Genomic DNA, 11,321 nt, shown 5'->3' with positions numbered 1-11,321 from the left:
GGCAAGCATAGCAAGCCTAGAAAGAAAAATACAAAATGTATGGTTCAAATATGAAAAGGACACAAGGAAGTAGAACGGAGCTAAATCCCGTGTTCAAGGAAATTAAATGGAATTAAAGGAGTGGTAACCTCAAGGCAAAATCCTACCAAGATAAGCTTATTGTTTATGCATTTGCAGTTGTTAGGTATCATTATGATTTGGGTATTGTTTTCATTGGAATATAAGGGGATCCGATTGCATGTCAAATTGACAAGGGTTGGATTGTGATGGCTATTCTTGGTTGCCAACTTGACTATATCTGGAATGAACTATAATCCAGAACTTATAAGAATCTTGTGAAAAGGAATTAAAGAAAACTTTGGTTCAGCTTTAAGCCCAGGATGTAGAGGCAAGCAGATGTCTGAGTTTAATGCCAACCTGGTACAGAGCAAGTTCCAGGTAGAGAAAAGTTTAGGTCCAGGCCTGGTGGTGCACATCTTTAATCTCAGAAAGCAGGAGACAGAGGCAAGCAGATCTCTGAATTCAAATATAGTTATAGAGCCAGTTCCAGGACAGTCAAACTTAAGCAGTAAAGGAAACCATTGAAAACAGAAAGCTCAAGCGTAGAGCAGAGTCTGAGAGAAAGACCATCCAGAGACTGCCCCACCTAGGGATCCATCCCATATACAGTTACAAAATCCAGACACTATTGTGGATACGCACAAGTGCTTACTGACTAGAACCTGATTTAGTTGTCACCTGGGCGGGTCTGCTAGTGCATGACAAATACAGAGGGGGACACTCTCAGCTAGTCATTAAACTGAACACAGGGTCCCCAATGGAGGAGCTAGAAAAAGGACCTAAGGAGCTGAAGGGGTTTGCAGCACCATAGGAGGAACAACAATATGAGCCATCCAGTACTTCCAGAGCTCCCAGGGACTAAACAATCAACAAAATAGTATATGTGGTGTTACCCATGGCTCCAGATGCATAGGCAGCAGAGGATGGCCTTGTTGGACGTCAAAGGGAGGAGAGGCCCTTGATCCTTGGAAGGCTCCATGCCACAGTGTAGGGGAATACCAGGACAGGGAAGCGGGAGTGGGTTGATTGGGGAATAGGGGCATGGGAGATGGATTAGTGGATTTTTGGGTTGGAAACCAGGAAAGGGGACAACATTTGAAATGTAAATAAAGAACGTATCTATTAAAAAAGTTTAAAATTTTAAAAAATTAAAATAATAACAAAAATAAATATTTGTCTAAAAAAAAGAGAAAACAGAAAGCTAGTGAAGAATCAATATAATAAAGGAGCCCTGTTCCAGCACCAGCAAGCAGCAGAACTTGGCAGCTTTGTTCCTGTGGCTCTGCCTTTAGCATCAATAATAGAAGGGGGCAGTTGATGTTGGTTGGCTAGAGCTAAAAAAAATTAGTGGTTATTAAGAATAAACCATTTTCACTGAGGTGTGAAAACACTGGGAAGTGTTTTCTGAGAGCACAAAGAAGCTATGTTCCAGAGAGAGACATCATGCTGGCAGACAGACTTAGTAATGTATAAGAATCACCCAGGTAGTACTGGTTTTGAAAGGCATGTAGGGGTCATGGGGAGCAGCTGAGGCTTGGCACTGTGAGAGTCCAGGGAAGGTCATTAGTGAAGATAAAGCCTCAGTGTCAGTTGAAGGTCCAGGACTTGAGGCTTGGCACAAGAAAGAGAGTTTATAAGAAGCTATTGGTGAAAGTGCCACCTAGTTGTAGCAAAAGATTCCAGTGATTTAGAGAGCCCAATACTATGGGATGACCACCAGAGACAGTAGCATCTGTGGAGTAGAGTCAGCCAGAGCCTAGAGTGCTACAGAGGCAGAGCTGGAGAAGTGATCCAATCTCTTTGGAGGAGACTCCAAGATGTTAGATATGCCAGAGCCATGGGATGCTTGCCCAGGAAAACTGCTAACAGGGAGTAGAACAAGCCCAAGAGAAGGAATTGTGTTGCAGTCAACAAAGCTGAAATGAGTTGGACATCAGAAATGAAAACAGAGTTTGAAGTTTGTACAGCTGGTATTCATTCTTATTTTGGCCCAGTGTTTCCTCACTATGATGTTTTGGAATGGTAATGTATCTTCTGTGATATTAAAACTATGTGATCTGCTTTTTTATTTTGATTTTATCGGGATTATTGTTAAGAGACTGCATGAATCTCAGAAGAGACTTGGAACTTTGGACTTTTAAACATTGTTGAGTCTGTGATAGATTATGGGGACTTTTGAAGTTAGATTAAATACATTTTACATTATGTTATGGCTACAAGCCTATTGGGTCTATGGGATGGAATATGGTGGTTTGAGTAAGTTTTGTCCCCATAGATTCATGTGCTTGAATGCTTAGTCATAGGGAGTGGCACTATTAAGAGGTATGACATTATTGAAGGGGATGTGGCTTTGTTGAAGGAAGTGTGTCACTGTATAGGTGGGCTTTGAGGCCTCCCATGCTCAGGTTCTTCCCAGTATAGAAGATAGTCACCACTTTGCCTGGCTGTGGATCAAGATGTTGAACTCTCAGCTCCTCCAGCCCCATGTTTGCTTGCATGCTGCCATGATGCTTACCACCATGATGATAATGAATCAAACCTCTGAAACTTAAAGCCAGCCACAACTACACATTTTCTTTATAAGAGTTTCTGTGGTTATGGTATCTCTTCACTGCAATGGAATTCTAACTAAGACAGAGAGGCAGTATAAAACACTGGCATCTGAGCAGTTCGAAGAGTAAGTAGGTGTTTGCTAGCATTACTGGAAGATGAAAGGCCTGGGCAAGGCAGGATGTTTTTATTGGAACTTCTAAGAAATATATAGTACATATATATATGTATATATATATATATATATGTATATATATATATGTGTGTGTATATATATATATATATATGTGTGTGTGTGTGTGTGTGTGTGTATATATGTGTGTGTGTGTGTGTGTGTGTGTGAGAGAGAGAGAGAGAGAGAGAGAGAGAGAGAGAGAGAGAGAGAGGCAGAGCAGCAAGCACCATGGACACAATGCTTGCAAGGATCAAAACAGAATGTGCTATGTTTAAGAGCTTGGGGATGTGTTTGCTTATATCTAAGTGCTAATTGTCTCTGTTGCACTGCCCTTACCTGAGTCTCAAGACTGGAGAACTGTCTAAAGGTGAAATTGAGTGAACCACTCAGAAAAGGAACCATGAGAGGACCACTGGAGATTGTTAGAGGTGACTTTAAATGTCATGAGGTGGGGAAATCATTGAAGAAACAGTAAGGAGTGGGAATTAGAAATGTATTTATACATCCATCATGAAACTTAAGACTTTAATAAAGTTTCTTTTATGAAAGAGGGTGCTTTTCTATTTGGAGAATAGATGTTCAGAATTAAGAGTTGATCTTGGGGATTTTTCCTTTGATGAGTATGAAGTGTCTTTTCTTTTTTGATAACTTTTGGTTGAAAGTTGACTTTATTCAATATTAGAATGACTACTTCAGCTTGTTTCTTGGGACCATTTGCTTGGAAAATTGTTTTACAGTCTTTTGCTCTAAGGTAGCATCTGTCTTTGTCACTGAGGTGTGTTTCCTGTATGCAGCAAAATTCTGGGTCCTGTTTACATATCCAGTCGATTTGTCTATGTCCTTTTACTGGGGAATTGAGTCCATTGATATTAAGAGCTAGTAAGGAAAAGTGATTGTTGCTTCCTGTTATTTTTGTTGTTAGAGGTGGAATTATGTTTGTATGGCCATCTTCTTTTGGGTTTGTTGAAAGAAGATTAATTTTTTGCTTTTCCTAGGGTGTAGTTTCCCTCCTTGTGTTGGAGTTTTCCATCTATTACCTTTGTAGGACTGGATTTGTGGAAAGATATTGAGTAAATTTATTTTTGTCATGAACAAGATAAATAAATGATAGGCAGAGGAGATTTTTAAAAGTTGAGGCATTTTTTTCTATAGATAAAACAGTGTGACATCATATTATATTGCCTCACTTGCGTACTCATAGATTTCCCAGTGGAGGAAAGAAATCTAGATATACAAATCTGCTGTGTATGTGTTTCAGATACCAAAGGTCAGAAAACAGTGCTTTCCACAGACTGCAATACTCAAAGTCCACAAGCTTTCCATAGTTTGTATAGTTACTCAACATCCGTTTTCTTAAACAAATTTTAACCAAACTGAAAACTCAAGATTTAACAAGAATAAATTTTTATGGTCTTAGATTACTTTGTTAAGAATCGACAATGGTATTTTAGAGATAAAAAACAAGTATTACATTCTTAAAAAATTAAAAAATACATATTTTTCTTTTTCATAATGAATGAAATATTTACAAGGAAATCAACTTTCTGTAATATGTATTTCACTTCTCTACTACAAGAACAAGAAATAACCATTATCAAGGGTCACTAGAAGGAATTTTAGTCAATGGTATCTCATGGACTCTCCACCTGACAACCCTTTTAGAACAAAATCTTTTCTTGATTTTATTAAAATGAAAACCTGGGCTCATAGTACCCAGCTTTTCTGCAGCATCCCAGCTGGTACAAAGTGGGGAGGGCCTGTGAGAACCAGGTGAGGTCAGATTGCCTATGCCGCACCACAGATTCTTTATTGCCTTTCTGCACACGTTTTCTTCACAATCAATAGGACATATTTCACTGTGGCCTCAGGCAATTTTCTGGTACTTTTTGGAGAAGTAGCAATTTAATAAAGCAAGAAGAATAGAGCAATTATTTTGTCTCTATTGGCAGTGTCAGCATCCTTACTTGGGGCTTCGTATGCATCACTCCATGTCATCTCCAAAATTCAAAGCCATCCTCATGAAGCTAATGAGTATGATTGCTGTGACTTCTGATGTACAGAGAAGAGGAGCCTTTGCTTTAAATGCTTACATCCCACAGCTGTTAGTAGAACAGAAATGGGTGGATTGCATTATCCTTTATCTCTTTACACCTCTCTATAGAAATATGCAACTCTCAGGCAAACTCAACTCAGTTTAAATGTAGTGCGACTTTGTTTACAGCAGATGTGCCTAACAGTTTGAGAAAGTTACAAGTAGAATTGAAAGCTAGCAAATATCAACTTAAGAAACTGAAGCTTGTGTGTGTGTGTGTGTGTGTGTGTGTGTGTGTGTGTGAGAGAGAGAGAGAGAGAGAGAGAGAGAGAGAGAGAGAGAGAGAGAGAGAAAACCCAAGGAATATCTGACAATTGAGTTTGGTGCCTGGCTTCTGTACCCACATGCACCAATATGAACATATACACATAAGAATAAATAAGCATATATACACACACAGGAGAAGATTAATTGGCAAGATGGGTAAGGGGAATGAAGTTAGACTGATTAAATACAATCATCTTCAGGTTTTTGTTTATGGGTACACTAAGAGAGGGAAAGAAAAATCATTTAAATAGGTCAGCATTTTAAACTACATGAATTTAAAGTTTGAATTATCCTTTAACATGACTAACATGGCTGGAAACACTAAGGCCAAGTGTCAGACAAACTCTTAGCCCCTCCACTGTATAAATGGTAAATCTAGTACAAAGTAAGCTTCTCCTGTCATAGATTTATATGAGACTCTGTGTCCTTCTATTTCTAGAGTAATTTTGTAAGCAAAGCTTTTAGGAGTTGATATTAATCTATGGCATAAAGGAACAAAAGACATTATCTTGTAAGATGTTTAAGATGAACAATGGGAGAGTATGCTAATTAAAACTCTTAGAAGGCCATGTTTCCTGGTAATAGTTCATGCAGTTCTTTCTGCACTCTCTGGTGGATGGCTGTGTCATTCTGACAAGGTCAGTGGCCCTCATTTAACTGGCTGCAAATGTTTTATCACATCTTGTACTTCCAAGAAATGTTTACTGTGCTGGTTCACAACTTATTCTTGACATCTACAGGCTGTTTGGAAGCTTTTCCTTTTATGCCTTTGATACAAATGAATATTACAGGTTATTTACATAGGCAGAATAATTTTCATTACAATCATTCAACTTATAAACACACATGCATTACTGGAAAATATGCACATGGTATTTGTATGTTTTTTCTTGTCAGTTCTAGTGGTAGAATCCTGGGATTTATTGGTGCTAGGCAAGTGTTCTACTACTGAGCCATAACCCTAATCCAATTTTATAGATTTATTCTTTGAAAATTTCATGCTTGTACTAATGCATCTTGATTATATCTACCCCTTACTTGCTTTATTTAACCCCCCCCAAGACTCTCATCTCATCTCTCCCCTAACTTTATGTCCTGCTATTAATTGTTTTTAAACAAACTGAGTTTAATTACTGTTTACATGTGCTTGAGTGTTGGGTCATCCAGTGGGGCAAGAGAGATCTTCCAGTACCCACAGTTCTAAAGAAAAGTGGCCCTCCTGCAACCATCAACTTCCAATAGCACTTGAGTTAGGGTTAGGGCTTGAAGAGACCCTTTCACCTCCATGCAGGGATTTTAGACTGGTTTGATCTTTCACAGGTCTTTTGTAGGTAACACTGCTGCTGTGAGTTCATCTATACAATGACCATGTCATATCAGAAGGACAGAATTTCACAGCTCTCCTCTCTATCTTCTAGCTCTTACATTCTTTTCATGCCCACTTCCTCCTTGTTCCCAAAGTTTGCATGGGGGAGTGTGTTAATTCAGCTATATCATTTATGATTGAATGCTCACAGTTACTTATTCTTAATATTCTTAACTACTATCCTCTGCAACAAATGCTCTGATCAAGGTTTGGGGCAGCAAAATTCCCACAAAGTTAGAAGGCAGTTTGACAACTTGATCATTTAGAAAAACACCATCAGTAAGATATATGACTTCCCTTGAAATGGGTATTGACCATGTTTACATTACCAGGTACGAATTCCTTCCTGTGGTCTATATTCAAATAGACAGAATGGTTGGCTGTACCATAAAAAAGTCTTGCCCACCAGTGGACACACTTGAGCTGCTGATCATTATTTTAGCTTGGTTCATGGCTGGATTATTCTACTGAGACATAGCCTGCATGATCTATAGAAATAGCAAATATTTCAGATATTATCTGAAAAATAAAAATAGAGTATTCTGTATCATGGAATTTTCCTGGTATTCTAAACATTTATATAATTTTCTAGCTTTTCTATAAATGTTGATTTTTAAGTCTATAAACTGCATTTGATACATATTTTCCTATGGATTGGCACAAAGATATTCAACAGTCAAAGTGATTAGATAGTAATACATTATATTATACTAATATTACATGATAATTTAGTTTTATTCTTTTCCTGATCATATTATTTCACAGAGCTGATGAGGATTATATCAGAATTATATGAATATAGTGAAATGTATGTATATATTATTTATGTATTATATATATACATATTTCTTCACTGAATTGCTGTTCTTTTATCTCTTCTTATTCAATTTGTAAGTAAAATAAAAATGAAACTTTATAAATGTTTGAGACAAAACATTAACAAGGATCTGAAAGGTCAGTTATGGGTTAGTGGAACATCTCTGTAAACATATATGGGACATTATGTATGGTATCCTGCTAAACATACAATGTTCATGAGAAGAGGATGGGAGAGCTTTCCACTCTGTGACCACTCTGTTCATGTAGAGAGAAAAGTGGAAAATTTCCAGGTTTCCTGAACAGCATATGGAATTACCTCAGACCTCAGGCATTTCCATTCACACCAGTGAGGATGGGAGAGCTTTCCACTCTGTGACCACTCTGTTCATGTAGAGAGAAAAGTGGAAAATTTCCAGGTTTCCTGAACAGCATATGGAATTACCTCAGACCTCAGGCATTTCCATTCACACCAGTGTTTGGTTAGGTAAGAGGTAAATCTGAAAAATCAGACAACAGTTGTACTGGACTTTGACAGAAACAAGACGAATCTTAATCCCCTAGTGAATATCAAGTGAATAAGTTGTTTTGGTGAGAGAGGGGCAAGATAGTTACAAAGGCACAATCAATGTATCATAAAGATAATACTGTAACAGGTTGAATTTTGAACAAATTATTGGACCATTAAAGTATCAGCACATGATGGTTAGTATTGTGTTTACTTCAAATGAATATGTTGTGATGTGCTTTGTTTAAACTATTAGCCTTCCTAAGGTTACTTAGTTAGAAAATAACAACAGAGAAATTCTGAAAGCAATTTTTGATCTAACTACAATCAAATGCACATGTCACTAAACCACAGATACAAGAAAAATACAATTTTGATAGGTATTTGAAAGTTTCAAAGGCTAGAATAGCAGATATATAGACAAAAGACAGAAATATAGACAAAATAATATGGAATGACAGAATCCTTTGCCTTCTAATGCTCCCACATAATACCTTCACATATTTTTATCTCAAGGAATAAGAGATGTGGAATCTGAAGGAACTCGTCTAACCTTATGCCACTGCCTCAGGAAAAACTTCTTTTGCTGAACATCTTACAGCAAAATTTTATAAAATATTTAGCCAGTCTCAACAGGGACATGTAGATAGTAGGAGATCCTAGTAGGTGGCAAGGACAAACCAAAGGTATGTCATGGAGATGTCCTCATCCTCTGAGTCAAGCTTACATCTTACAAAACATTTCATATGAACTGCAACACTCCCTCCAGGAAGGAAAAGGGGCCTCATGAGGCTAAGGAGGTTTAAAAAATATCACAGGTCTGGGAAGGTAGAAACTTACAAGGTTCTCAGAGACTCCTGAACAGAATGAATAAACAAATACAAAGGGAACAGATTAATTAGATGAGCTGTCAAGAGCAGATTCTTGGCCCTGTCTAGCTGCCTGCCTGTGATTTGTGTAGAAGGATCCATGACTGAGCTTGTGAACCATCATTCATGGTGAGGTGGGCATGTTAGTGCTGCATTGTTTTGAATTATCCTTGTTCTGTGTGTAGCTCATACACTCACTCCCAACAAAGATTTTTACTAAGTTGTACTACGTCTTTACTAAGTTGGACTTTGGTGCCATCATTACTTAGATCTTTTACAGGTTTCTTTCTGGACTGAGTAGATGAGTCATATCATAGTATGTCTTGAAGTTTCATATGTTCTACCTTTTCCTTATTTAGCAGAATACAGGATATTAATCAGTAGCAAAAGGAGAAGCCCAAACAACTGTTTTCGTGCATGTTCATAATAGGTGTGATAAAGTGAACCTCTTTTAAAGTCTATTTGTGAACATCAAATAAATCAACCAAACAATGAGAACCAGTATAATGTAACCATTTGTTACATAAGACAATTCAAGTCACTTTGCTCAGCCTTAAATGTATTGGTAATCTATCATGAAAAAAAACAAACAGCACCTCTATATTTTTATTTAATTTCCCTATCCGGGAGAGTTATTTTTGTTGAAATACAAAAAATAAGAAATTCCAAAATAATCATGCTTTATCTTGACAACGTTCAAACACAAAACAGCCATTTTTAAACACAGCCTTCTTACCTCTCTTTGGTGGTCTCTATAAAGTTTTATTTGACAAAAGGACTACAAATCACAAAAAAACAAAACAAAACAAAACAAAACAAAAACAACTGAGGAGCACTGTTTCAGAGTTTATTTTGTTATTCCTAAAAATTTCCTACTGGTTTAAACAACCAAGGAAATAAACAAACAACAAAAGCACGAGCTATGGTAATATAAATAAAACACAGTCTAAAGAATTTAATTCTTTAGAATTTCTCCTTCCCCATCACTCTGTTAGTGTTTTGTTATCACTTCTTCTTTGAAACATTTTTTTCCTCCCTCCCAACCAACAGTCTCTTTCTATTTTCCTGGGTTCTATAAGGAGTCCAAATTAAGCACACAAATTTGCAGATTCAATGTTAAAATGCCCATGTGAATGATAGCATGTAATGTTTATTTTTCTGGGTTTGGGTTACAGTATAAGGCTTTTTAGAGTCACCAATTTACCTGCAAATTTCATTATTCTTTATAGCTTATAAAACTATTCTATATAGGTACCATAGTTTTATCATCTATTCTTGGTTGATAAACATCTAGACTATTTTCATGCCCTGACTATTATGAATAAAACAACTATGAACATGGATGAGTGTTATGGTAAAGGAGTCCTTTAGGCATAAGTTCAGGAATAGTATAGCAGAGTCACATGGTAGATCTACTTCTAGTTTGTGAATACTGTTAACTTCAATAATAACCAGCATGGAAAGTTATGCCTATTAGTGGAATAGTGGCATAAAATGATTTGGGGTAACTAGCTGCTTTCTGATTAGATTTAAAGTCTGCTCCACAGGGTGAAACCCATGCCTGGCACTGTAAGTCTGGCCAAGAATCCATGGTTAGAAAAATTATAAAGCCCAGTGGCAAACCAATACTATTATTCTGCTAAATGGATATAGGATGTGGAGCAAGGGGAACAGTTCCCCATTGCTAGTGGGAGTGCAAACTTGTACAACCACTTTGGAAATCAATTCAGCAGTTTCTCAGAAAATTGAGAATAGTCCTACCTCAAGACTAAGCTATAACCACTCCTAGGCACATACCTAAAAGATAATCCACCATCACACAAAGACACACACACACACACACACACACACACACACACACACACTCAAACCAAAACTATGATGATAGCAGCTTTATACGTAATAGCCAGAAACTGGAAACAACCTAGATATCCCTCAACTGAAGAATGGATAATGAAACTGTAACACATTTACACAATGGAAGACTATACAGCTGTGAAAAACAAAGACATCATGAATTTTTTAGGCAAATGAATGGATCTTAAGAATATCATCCAGAGTAAGGTAATCCCTGCATAGTATGTATTCACTTATAAGTGGATATTAGCCATAAAATACAGGCTGCCCATACTATAATCCACAGACCCAAGGAGGCTGGATAGGAAGGAAGACACAAGCAAAGATGCTTGAGTCTCACACTGAAGGGGGAATGGATTGGTCATGGAAAGTAGATGAAGGAGGGAACTAGGTGGGAGAGGGGATCAGACAGAGAGGTAGGGAGCTGCCTCCTATGGCCAGACAGCAATCCCAACAAAGCAAATGGATTACCAACCCACCCACCAAACCTTCCATCCAAAATTCATCCTATCTACATGAAATGCAGGGGTTGGGGGTAGAGCAGAGACTGAGGGAATGGCCAACCAGTAACCGGCCCAACTTGAGACTCATCCCATAGATAAGTACCAGTTCCTGACACTATTAATGATACTATGTTATGCTTGCAGACAGGAGTCTAGCATGGGTGTCCTCTGAGAGGCTCCTCCAAGCAGCTGACTCAGATAGATGCAGAAATCCACAGTGAAACAGTGAATGGAGCTTGGGGACTCTTACGGAAGAAC

Source organism: Apodemus sylvaticus, chromosome 4 (genome assembly GCF_947179515.1).
Source record: "Apodemus sylvaticus chromosome 4, mApoSyl1.1, whole genome shotgun sequence".
NCBI classification, from domain to species: domain Eukaryota; kingdom Metazoa; phylum Chordata; class Mammalia; order Rodentia; family Muridae; genus Apodemus; species Apodemus sylvaticus.
This window is presented reverse-complemented; position numbering follows the sequence as displayed.